The sequence below is a fragment of the Bufo bufo genome, chromosome 3, assembly GCF_905171765.1.
Source record: "Bufo bufo chromosome 3, aBufBuf1.1, whole genome shotgun sequence".
In the NCBI taxonomy this organism is placed as follows: Eukaryota; Metazoa; Chordata; class Amphibia; order Anura; family Bufonidae; genus Bufo; species Bufo bufo.
In genome coordinates this window covers 38,686,500-38,698,022 of record NC_053391.1, presented here as the reverse complement: position 1 = coordinate 38,698,022, position 11,523 = coordinate 38,686,500, and positions in this window count along the sequence as shown.

Here is an 11,523-nt window from a genome sequence, read left to right as displayed (position 1 = left end):
AGAGATCTATTAGGGTGAATAGGACAAGGGATTAAAAGATCCCAGGTTCTAGCCCCTAAGGGGAGAAATAGTTATTAAATAAAAAGTAAAAAAAAAAAAAAACACACCAAAATATTAAGTAGTATAAATCACCCCCTTTCCCAATTTTACATATAAAATATATAAACAATAAAAAAAAATTAACATATTACATATCGCCATGTCCGAAAAGTCCAAACTATTAAAATATTTAAAAAATCTCCTATGCGGTGAACGCCGTAACAAAAAAATAAATAAAAACCACGCGATTCATCATTTTTTTTTGTCACCTTGTCCCCCCAAAAAATAGGATAGGACTGTTCGATTATGGGCCGGACATTCCATAAAATGTAGAATGCACGCAGCTTTTTTTGGCGTTTTATTTTTTTCTCGTGGTATCGAATGGTATCGTGTATCGCAATACTTTTTTATGGTATCGAAACCGAATCAAAATTCTGGTATCGAAACAACTTTTGAGCAAGGTGGAGCGAGGTGTGGTCTCGGGTCTTTTCATATACTGTTGCTGTGAGACTAACATGATTGTTATGTCTGCCTGGTATGAGAAGGAGCTTGCTCCTCTCTTGGATGCTTCTGAGGGCCATCCTAGTTTGACATCGATGTCATCTGCGATGTCATCCCTTTGTCTCCTCCTTGTGCTTTCCCTACCTTGTCTGTTATGTTTGGTGTGGGTTTGATTTGGAGATTTGTTGTTATGTCTAGTTTGTAGTTACATGTCTGATCTGTTGTTGTCCAGCATGTATGCTAGACATTCCCTTGTTTGTCTGTACCCCCGGAAGGTACAGTGCTGTCTGGGTCCGCCATGCATCTTGCCGCGTGGTGGTCCAAGCAGTTACAGTTACTACTGCTCCTGTGTTTGGTGTTGGTACTGAGTCCTTATTTGTGTGTTTGGGCTTCAGTGCTTTTCACAGGATCCAGTGTTTGTGGTGCGGACGACTCGTTCCTTTTAGTTGTTGTGGGCAGGTAAGTGATGTTGTTGTCCTGTGGTCTGTTGTCATTCAGCCACAGGACACTTACCTGTCGAGTTTGTCCTCTGCTTGCTGTCAGCTCCTCTCCTTGCTGTTATCCCTGCTGGAGACTCCGGTTCATCCGTGTTGTGGATGAACTGGTCGTCTCCTTTTCCTGACCTTTATCCCAGTGATCATCAGGGCCAGTTAGGGTCCGAGGTTCCGGTGCATGAGCCCTCCTACCATCTGGGTCCACTCATGCGGTTAGGAGGTCAGGGTGAGGATTAGGGACGCTCTAGGTGAACTGCTCCCTGATCCCAGCAACCAGGCCTATTTGCTTTCCCAAATCCCAGTCATTGTACGGTGGGGAGTTTCCCCCACTCCCCATCGTGACAATGGTATTGGCAATTAGCAGTGATCGCTATTAACACTGTGACAAACATGTTTCGCCAGCTCACTGGCATCTTCAGGAGTATGCGGGCATGTGATGCATTCGTACCGACACTTCCTAGGTCCCCGGCTGGTTTTTAATTCCTGATCCCCTCAACTCAGTAATTGTGACCACTCAGCAATGGTAACCTAGTGATTGACTGAGCAGTCACAATTCTGTGCCAAGAAGGACTGGGAAGCAGAAAGTGGCAGTGCACCCGCAACAGGGAGAAACGGGAGTGGCGGTATCACTTAAAAAATATAAAAACAGAACACATTGCGCATGAGCCAGCTGCACAAATGGGTGCTGCACAAACATTACGTCTGCAATGAGCAGTGAATAAATTAGCAGTGGGGCGGTGCTGGGCTCTGAAGTAATGGGCACTGCTGGGCTCCAACTGCTGGAGGGACGTCCCCTTGGGCTCCTTATTGAGGTACTTTGCATATTAATAAAACCGATTTTATAGACCAAATAAAAGACACAGGGCAGTAATACTAGTATATTTTTATGTAAATCGTGGAGACTGATGTGGTGATGTTATTAGCTCAGTAAGTAAATTCCAGGTGACAGTGTCCCTTTAAAGTTCTGTAAGGATAAGAACCATCTGGTGACCCGGGCATTTCTGTCTTTGGCCTGGCTCATCCACTTGAGAGGGGAGTGGTCGGTCAGCAGGTGGAACTGTCTCCCCAACAAATAGTAGCGGAGAGACTCGAGTGCCCCCTTGATAGCCAGGCACTCTCTCTCTCGTCTGGGGTGAGCTTGCGGCTTAGGAAGACAACGGGATGCTCCTCCCTGTTGACTTCCTGAGACAGTACAGCAACGAGGCCTACTTCGGAGGCATCCGTCTGTACCACGAACTCCCTCTTGAAGTCGGGTGTCACCAAAACCGGTGACCCACACAGGGCCGACTTCAAAGCGGAAAAAAGCCTCTTCCGCCCGATCATCCCAGCGAACCATCACTGATGTTCATCCCTTCAAGAGTTCTGTCAATGGTGCGGCTAGAGTAGAAAAGTTGGGGACAAACCTCATGTAATAGCCCACCATTCCCAGGAATGACTTTACTTGCCTAGTGGTAACAGGAAGGGGCCAGTTCTGTATTGCCTCTATTTTGTTCAATTGAGGTTTGATGAGTCCGCGCCCAATGACATACCCTAGGTATTTAGTCTCTTCTAAACCTATCGCACATTTTTTTGGGTTAGCGGTTAGTCCCGCCTTCCGAAGAGAGTCCACTACGGCCTGCACCTTGGGCAGGTGACTCTCCCACTCGGTACTATTAATGACAATATCGTCCAGATAAGCCGAGGCGTACCTACGATGGGGACGAAACACAATGTCCATTAGTGGTTGAAACATGGCGGGGGTGCCATGAAGGCCAAAGGGTAACACCTTATACTGATACAGCCCCTCAGGGGTGATGAAGGCAGTTTTTTTCTTTGGCCAGTACCCTTTTGTGAGGTCTAAGACAGAGAAATACCTTGCCTGTCCTAACCGCTCGATTAGCTCATCCACCTGGGGCATGGGATACGCATCAAATTTAGAAATCTCATTTAATTTCCGAAAATCTTTACAGAACCGCAATGTCCCATCTGGCTTGGGTATTAGAACTATTGGGCTGGCCCACTCACTTTTTTACCACCGTAACTATGGGGCAGAACAAGGACTTGTTTTTTGCGGGGTGATCTATATTTTCATTAGTGTAATAAAGTGTATGACTTTTTGATCACTTTTTATTCAATTTTCTTGGATGCGATCAAAATATGGCGACTCATCAATTATTTTTTCCTTTATGCCATTTACCATATGGGATAAGTACTTTTTTATTTTAATAGTTTGGGTATTTTGGGACACTGGCAATACCAATGATTTTTATTTGTTTATTATTTTTATTTATAAAATGGGGAAAGAAGGGTTATTTGGATTTTTTTCTAAATAATTTTTTTTTTACTTATTTTTAGTCCCCTCCAACTGGGACTTTAAAATGCAATCGTTTGATTGCTTCTTTCATAAACTGCAATGTTTTAACATTGCATCCTGTGGTAGACTCGGTCCATGTCGAACAAGCCCTGCTGCAGGTAGGGTGTGAAAGGAACTTTGCTTTGGCAGGCCTCGGAGCTTTCAGAAGGCCTGAGGGCTGCTATAGCAACTGAAGAGCTCACGTGATCTCACCATGGGGGAGCCGTTCGAATACTGGAAGCGCAGCGCTCCTAGTAACTGACTGCTTATATGCCGTGTTCACAGTTGACCATGATATTTTAGGGGTTAAAAGTCCATGACTGATGTTATTGCCAATCATGGACTCTGCCAGTGCATCTTCTGAAGTCAATACTAATAAGTGCTTCTATTATGTACACAATAGGACCGGGGAGTGGTGAATATAGAGTTCCTGGTGTTGGCTTTATTCACAGCTCCCTGGTCTTCTGCAGGCGCCGTGCTCTGCTGTTTCTTGACTCCATACAGTCAGGACGTAGTGTGCAATGTCAGGTCACAGTGCAGCGCTGCAGGAAGAACACACTGGATCTCCTGAGTCGCGGTGTTGTCTGGTGCAAGAGAGGTAAGTTCTTTTATTTATGTCTGATGAGGATTGGGGGTCTTATCTGAGGTCTCATGAAGATTGGGGGTCTGATATGATGTCTGATGAAGACTGTCTGATCTGAGGTCTCATGAAGATTGGGGGTCTGATATGATGTCTGATAAAGACTGTCTGATCTGAGGTCTCATTAAAATTGGGGGTCTGATTTGAGGTCTGATTTGGGGGTATGATGAAGATTGGGGGTCTGATAAAGATTAGAGTCTGATCTGAGGTCTGATTTGGGGGTATGATAAAGAATGGGGGTCTGATAAAGATTGGAGTCTGATCTGAGGTCTGATGTGGATTGACGGTCTGATTGGGGAGTGATAAAGACTGGAGTGCTATCTGAGGTCCGATGCGGATTGGGGGTCTGATTTGGGTGGGGGGGGGTGATAAAGACTGGAGTCTGATGCAGATTGGGGGTCTTATATGGGGAGTCTGATAAGAATTGGGCTTCTGATCTGAGGTCTGATGAAAAATACTTATTTTTTATTATTTTCCTCCCCTAAAACCTAGGTGCGTCTTATGGAGAAAATAATACAGTAATTTTCTGTAGGCCGCTTTCACACAGTCATTGTTTTTTCAGTGATTTTTCCATCAGTGATTGTGAGGCAAAACCAGGAGTGAAGAGTAATATAATAATCTACAATGGATAGATTTCCACCTCTTCTGTGTTTTGGACCCATGTCTAGTTTTGGCTCACAATCACTGGTGAAAATCACTGATCAAACAATGACCAAACACTGACACTGTGGAAGTGGCCTAAGATTAGAAGGAGGAAATCAACTAGTCATGTGAACCATCGCAAAGTTCTTCCTAACAGGGCCAAAAAGAGGAAATTTCCTATCCGTAAACCCGATAAAATCTTCATAAAGAAACCTGCGTCTATTTACCCAACAATACTTACATAAAATCCATATGAAGGGAAATCACTCGAGTCGGGGACCCTTTAACTATGTAAAGCAGGGGAAAAAAAGCTTCAGGCAAGAACACTGTGGTCTGCTGTGTACAGCACGATATGCAGAGCGAGAGACGATCGAGGGCAACGTGCCTGTAGCTCAAACTGTTCGCTTGTTCCCTCTCTGTAATTTCTCCAAATTCAGATGACAGTCTGAGTTTTCTACATACAGTCCATCTAATAAGCCTCATGCACTGACCGTGTCCATACTGCAGTCTGCGAACCACGGATCCGCAAAATACGGACACCTTCTGTGTGCAATCTGCATTTTTCCCACTCCCATCATTAGAAATGTCTATTCTTTTCTGCAAAACGGACAGGAATGGGACGTTCTATAAGTTGTGGAACGGACACACAGATGATATCCATGTACTGTCCATTGTTTTTTTTATTTATTGTGGACCCATAGAAATAAATGGGTCTATGCAGGGCTGGCTCCAGGTTCATGTGGGCCCATGTGGGCCCTTGGGCGATAAATCCTAGTCGGCCCCCGTGAGGCATTTTTGTACATTTACACGTCCCTCTGTGACTCCAGCACGGTATAATGACCACCAGTGGCCCCTATACAGTATAATGACCACTAGTGGCCCTTCACACAGTATAATGACCCCCCAAACACAGTATAATGACCCCCAGTGGCCCCACACACAGTATAATGACCCCACAGTGGCCCTACATTCATATTAATAACCCCCAGTCGCCCCTATTCAGAATAATGACCCCCAGTGGCCCCCACACTGGGGGTTATACTGTATGGAGGGGGCACTGGGGGTCATTATACTGTATGGTGGTCACTGGGGGTCATTATATTGAATGAGGGCTCTGGTGGTCATCATACTGAATGGAGGGTCATTGGGGATTATTATACTAAATTAGGGACACATTATACTATGTAAAGGGCCCTCACAGTATAATGACCCCACAGTGGCCCTCCATTCAGAATAATGACCCCCAGTCGCCCCCACACTGGGGGTTATACTGTATGGAGAGGCACTGGTGGTCATTATATTGAATGGGGGCTCTGGTGGTCATTATACTAAATGGAGGGTTATTGAGGATCATTATACTAAATGGGGGGTACTGGGGGTCATTATATTGTGTAAGGGGCCCTCACAGTGTAATGACCCCCCCAGTGGCCCCCTCACATACCTATCATTGCTGAACCGCAGCTCCCTGCGCTCCTTCTCTCCTCAGGCCCGCTGCAGCAGTGAGACACACGTCATGACGTCACCCCTGGGCTGGGCCTGGAGGAGAGAAGGAGCTGTGCAGTGATGTAGCTAGAACTAACTTGGCCCCACAGAAAATGTTAGTACGCCCCCCGCCCCCCAGTGGGTGCACATCACGTTTTTCCTATCGGTTTGATGTATACAAATGTGCAGCACTTCACGTTTTTGTATCCTGCAGAGTCCAGTAAAAAATGCATACATTAACGTATATGTTTTTTTTACAATGGCATCAGTCTGTACGGCATCAGTCTGAGGCATTTGTTAACGCATACATTTTTGGTATACATTAAATGGATGGCAAAAATAGGATGTGAACCCAGCCCTAGTGTCAGAATAAGCACCAGTACGCAGCGGAGAGAGGAGGCCGCCATGTACTGACAGAGCGCTACCTGGTCCTGGTGGTCAGGGGTGAGGACTGTGCTTCCCAAGGATCATTTATCTACTGGGAAATACAGGGCACAGTATAATACACTAGAATCTATATACTATAAAGATATTAGCCCTACCCCCGAATAATAATACAATTAGGTGGTCATTTATTATATAGAAATACGTCTATATTAGGCGTATTTATGACACAGATTGTGGCGCAAAGGTCCTTAGCACCGCAATCTGCATATTTTTCCCGCTCATGCCAGGTCTAAAAAAGGTGGCATTGGCAGGGAAAGGGATACAGTTATGGCCATCCAGTTATTGGATACCACCGCCATACATTGACCGGATAACACCTCTGTACAGTGACCGGATAACACTGCCATTCAATGACCAGATAAAAGGGTATAAGAGGGCACAGTACAGGGAATGACTAGGGGCACTGTACAGGGTGTGGTAAGAGGGCACAATGCAGGGTATAAAGGGGCACAGTACAGGGTGGGGGGCACAGTCACATGACCCTGTGACGTTAGAAGGTCCTTATGGTGAATGCGGTTCAGATGCCACCATAATGAGAGGCAGAGGAGTGAGACAGGGGCCCGGGCCCTGGATGGACAGGAGAGGTGAACACTGCAAGTAGGTGGAAGGGGCTCCGAGGGGGATTCATACAACAAGTAGTGGCAGGAGGTCTGTGCAGGGCAGCAATAGGAGATAGGAGGGTGCAACAGAGATCTGGATACATGAGGGAGGAAAGGAGACAGCTGGGGCTCCATGAGGATGAGATAGGACAGGATATGGGGGGGGGGGGCAGGTGTCATGGAGACAAACTGCTTAATGAAACAGTAAAACAACTAAATAGCATGAAGCAGCATCCAGCTACAGCTCGAAGAGTTCCCCTTCCCCCCTCCTGTCCCACAGAGAAGAGACAGTCACAGTGCAGACTCACTGACAAACTCTGTGTGTCTGAAGCTGGTAAGGTAACCTGCTGCTCTGCTGAACGCAGTGAAGAGGGTGTCTGAGTCTCTGCAGCAGCCGGCCTCATGTGACTCAGAGGGCCCACCAGAGGGGTACTGTGTAAGGGTACTTTCACACTTGCGGCAGAGGATTCCAGCAGGCAGATCCGGCAATCCAGATGCAAACTGATGGCATTTGTCAGGCAGATCCGTCTGACAAATGCATTGAAATACCGGATCCGTCTCTCCGGTGTCATCCGGAAAAAACAATTTTTTTGCACTTTTAAAGGTCTGTGCATGTGCAGACCAGAAAGCCGGATCCGTTTTGCCGGAACACTTAATGCCGGATCCGGCACTAATACACTTCAATGTAAATTAATGCCGGATCCGGCATTCCGGCAAGTGTTCGGTATTTTTGGCCGAAGAGAAAACTGCAGCATGCTACGGTATTTTCTCCGTCCAAAAAACGGAAGAAGGACTGAACTGATGCGTCCTGAACGGAATGTTCTCCATTCAGAATGCATTAGGGTAAAACTGTTCAGTTTTTTTCCGGTATTGAGCCCCTGTGACGGAACTGAATACCGGAAAACATAAACGCTAGTGTGAAAGTACCCTAAGTGAAATGACAGCAATGAGTGCTTCCATCTGTGTTGATGGAAGTGCTCATAGCAGCTCACTGGGCCCCCTCAAGAGCAGTGGGCCCCGGCATTTGCCTGGGTTTGCCGGGTGCTGACACTGACCCTGGGTCCATGTGCAATCCCCAAATAATGTGGCTCCCCCACCTAGATAAAAAAAACACGATTCACAACATATACACAATACAGACCTGGCTAGTGGCACCTCCTAGAGACTCCAGCTATTGTGAAACTACAACTCCCAGCGTGCCTACATGCTCTGCCCTTATCAGAACTCCCATAGAAATTAATGGAGCATGCTGGGAATTGTAGTGCCAAAGATTGCTGAATCCTGTACTAGATCCTTCAAAGGGGCTTCTCCTTTAAAGGGCATCTGTCAGCAGATTTGTCCCTATGACACCGGCTGGCCTGTTACACGTGTGCTTGTCCCATGTTCATATGTGCTGCATTGCTGAGAAAAATGATGTTCTAATATATGCAAATGAGCCTCTAGGAGCAACGGGGGCGTTACCATTACACCTAGAGGCTCTGCTGTCTCTGCAACTGTTGCGTCCACACAGGGCCAGGTGTGATGATGCCTGCACTTTCTGGCCCTGTCAATCAAAGTGCAGAGGGTGCGTCAGTTGCAGAGCCTCTAAGTGTAACGGCAACGCCCCCGTTGCTCCTATTGGCTCATTTGCATAAATTAAAACATCATTTTTCTCAGCAATGTGGGCGCATATGAACATGGGACCAACACAGACGTCTTCCGCTGCCAAGCGCACATGTAACAGGTCAGCCAGTGTCATAGAGACTTACATGCTGACAGATGCCCTTTAACACACTCCAGACCTCCTTGTCCTATGATGTATTCTTGATTAACGCATCTAAACTGACACGTACGTCGCGCGGCAGCGGCATACAGTCATCATTGCTGGCACTAATGGCGTTCTGAGAAGGAGTCATTCTCCCGGCCTCGCAAATCATATTACCAGCAGCCACCTGATAAAATGCCATGTTTCAGGGGCGGGTGCCTGGGTTGTCACACAGGTCACATGCTGTACTTACAGACCTCACTGCTTGTATTTAACCCCACGGAGGAAGCAAATCACTGCATCCGATCCAAGTTCATTTTCTCTTATTATTGTACTAGTGCAAAAGTTTTCGATGACATACTTCTCGGGGATGGAGATGTATTTGTCAGGGTCTTCTGCTTGGCCAAACCTATGAAGACCAAAAAAGAACAAAGTGATCATGAGAATGGGGGTCCCGTATGTCTCATCTGCATGCGGCATGTGCACTGCCACTGAATGCAGAGCCTATGGGACTGGCGCTGAATGCTGCTCTCTCCCATGGAGAGCTGAATGGAGCAGCACCACACATGCATGACAGCCGCTCCATTCAAATGGGAAAACACAAGACCCCTGTTCTTGTGACTGGTGTGGTCCTAGCAGTCGGACCCCCGCTGGTTAGATACTTATCCCCTATCCTGTGGATAATTCATAAGCACTGAAGAGGCCGATCCTCCCTTGACCCTATGTATCTATAATGGGATCGGAGGGAAGACTCAGTACCAGCCATTTACACCCCTGTGATGCCATTACGGCACGAAGGGAGGTGCTCCTAATGTGTGCCCATTGCTGAAAAAAAACGGACCAACAAATGCCCCCGGGGCAGTGCATTGTGATAGGGAATGGCACAAAAAAAAATGTTGGTTTAAAGGGGTTGTCCAGCCTAGGAGCTGATAACCCAAGTGGTCAGAAAAACCCCCGAAAAAAACCTCACCTGTCCACAGTTCCAACGTTCCAGGACCGCTGACCCTTTCCCAGCCAGACCAGAAGTGATTTGGTTCTGTGGCCGCTGCAGCCAATCACTGTGCTGGCACATCCCTGCTAGTAATTGGCCACAGCGGTCAAAAAAATTACTAAATGAAAGTCACTAAACATGATTTTATGTTATCGCTGTGTGCGGGGGTAAACACGTAAATCTACCTCGCACTCTGATGGCCAAAATTACTTACATCCTAACTAGCGTTCGGGGCTCCGCTTGTGAGTTCCGTTTGAAGGCTCTCACAAGCGGCCCCGAACGCATCCGAGGAGCGGATAGAAATTGTGTTGATGTCTGGTGAACGCAGTAACCAGGTCATTGCAGCAGATTTCAATGCAAGACACCCTAAGAGACCACCCATCTCCCATGCTACAGTTAGAAAACTGCTTGCTAAGTTTCGTGAAACTGGTTCAGTGTTGGATTTGCCAAAATGTGGACGCATGAAATCTGTCTCTAATGAAGAAACATCAGTGGCTGTCCTAGCTTCATTCAGCAAGAGCCCACAGCGTAGCACTCGCCGCATGTCACTGGAGAGTGGCATTAGTCGAACATCCCTTCGGCGGATATTAGCTACTCACAAATGGCACCCTTACAAACTCCAGCTACTGCAGCATCTCAACGAGGATGACCCAGATCGGCGCACTGAATTTGCAGAATGGGCAAAACAAAAATTGGAACAGGACCCTCAGTTTACGCAGAAGATTTTGTTCAGTGATGAGGCAAACTTTTATGCGAATGGTGAAGTTAACAAACAAAACCACCGCTATTGGTCTGACACTAACCCACATTGGCTAGATCCCTCCAAGACTGTTGGAACAAAAAAATAGATGGCATGGTGTGGTATATGGGGTACAAAGATAGTGGGGCCATTCTTCATCAATGGAAACCTCAAGGCCACTGGATATGCGAAATTGCTACATGATGATATGTTTTCCTCTTTATGCATTGAAGCTGGCAAGTTCCCTGAGTTTTTCCAGCAAGATGGTGCACCACCACATTATGGGTGTCAGGTCCGAGCATTCCTAACTCCTAATTCCTGAACAGTTTCCTGGAAAGTGGATTGGTCGTCGTGGGCCAGTTGAATGGCCCCCAAGGTCTCCCGATCTGACCCCCTTAGACTTTTATCTTTGGGGTCATCTGAAGGCAATTGTCTATGCTGTGAAGATACGAGATGTGCAGCACCTGAAACTACGGATACTGGAAGCCTGTGCTAGCATTTCTCCTGCAGTGTTGCTATCAGTGTGTGAAGAGTGGGAGAAGAGGGTTGCATTGACAATCCAACACAATGGGCAGCACATTGAACACATTTTATAAGTGGTCAGAAACTTGTAAATAACTCATGAAAGAATAAAGTTACGTTAAAACCAAGCACACCATTGTTTTTCGTGTGAAATTCCCAATAGGTTTGATGTGTCACATGACCCTCTTCCTATTGAAAAAACTAAAGTTGGATTCAAAATGGCCGAATTCAAAATGGCTGCCATGGTCACCACCCATCTTGAAAAGTTTCCCCCCTCACATATACTAATGTGCCACAAACAGGAAGTTAATATCACCAACCATTCCCATTTTATTAAGGTGTATCCATTTA